The sequence below is a fragment of the Gavialis gangeticus genome, unplaced genomic scaffold (genome assembly GCF_001723915.1).
Source record: "Gavialis gangeticus isolate Ggan-Ray unplaced genomic scaffold, GavGan_comp1, whole genome shotgun sequence".
Classification (NCBI taxonomy): domain Eukaryota; kingdom Metazoa; phylum Chordata; order Crocodylia; family Gavialidae; genus Gavialis; species Gavialis gangeticus.
The window spans coordinates 125,652,455-125,653,720 of NW_017729032.1; positions in this window are offsets into that span (position 1 = coordinate 125,652,455).

Sequence of the window (1,266 nt, forward strand, 5' to 3'; positions counted from 1 at the left end):
TCTGTGAACTCAGTTATTACTCTTACTGCTGCCATCATACCTGAGGTCAAGCTGTTTCCTTCAATTCTGAGACAGGATGTTTGGGTTTACAGAAGGCCTATGCATAGAATCATAGAAAATTAGGGTTGGAAGGGACCTCCAGAGGTCATGTGGTTCAACCCCTTGCTCAAAGCAGGACTATCTCCCAACTAGATCATCCCAGCCAAAGGTTTGTCAACTGGGTCTTAAAAACCTCCACGGATGGAGACTCCACAGCCTCCCTGGGTAGCCTGTTCCAGTGCTTTACTACCCTCCTTGTGAAAAAGTCTGTCCTAATCTCTAATTTAAACTTCCCTTGCTGCAACATCATCTCCATCACCTCACCGGCAAGTTTTGGGCGAGGGGGAGGTCTGGGGAAAGCAGCAGGGCTTACTCTTATGGGGAAGTAATATAACTAGAAGTAATTTCAACAACACAGGGTGAATCTACATGTGCATTTTACTGTGGAGTCAACTAATTAAGTCCTCAGTAAAGCATCACCATCTACATGTCCAGTGCTATTAGGCTGCAGTAAACTAATTAACTATGCTGTAAGATAGTACTGCCCCACACAAATACTATCCTATGGTGGATCAGGACTCATCGTAGAGATATCTTTAATTAGATGAACAAGATTTTTGCAAAAAAATTCTTTAGAAATATTTTTGCAAAAATCTTGTTCGTCTAATAAAAGATATCATCTATACTGTGAGTCCTGATTGCCTTTTTCTTTAGACCAATACAGCTACAACCTAGATACCTGATCCTATGGTGGAGTTATTTACTCCACTATAGTGCATGTGTAGATGGTGACCAGGGTTGTCTGGGGCATGAGGATGCTACAGTGCTGGTGCTGCCTGCTGGCTAGCCCGTCACTGTAGCACCCTCAAGCCCCAGCCAGCCCCTTCACAGGGGCCAGGGCAGTGCACCCACGGAGTGCCTTTCCAAAACAAGCCAGTATTTATTTGTTAAATTGAATACAGAAAGCAAAGTCCTTGAGTTTGAATGGCCAAGGTAGACTATCACAACAGTAGCAGGCACAGCAGGCCAAAGACTCTTCAGAACCCATACTGACTCTAAACTGGGTCTCTGAGAACCTAAAGCAGTCAGTGAATTTAAAAGCTTCCTCATGCTGGGTGTCTTTCTTCTCAGCTTTGGGCCTCCCAGTAACTTTTATTGTCTTTGCCAAGGAACTCCTTGGTTTATAGCCTAGCTCTTGAGGGGCTTGAGAGAAGCTCCCTGCCCCCC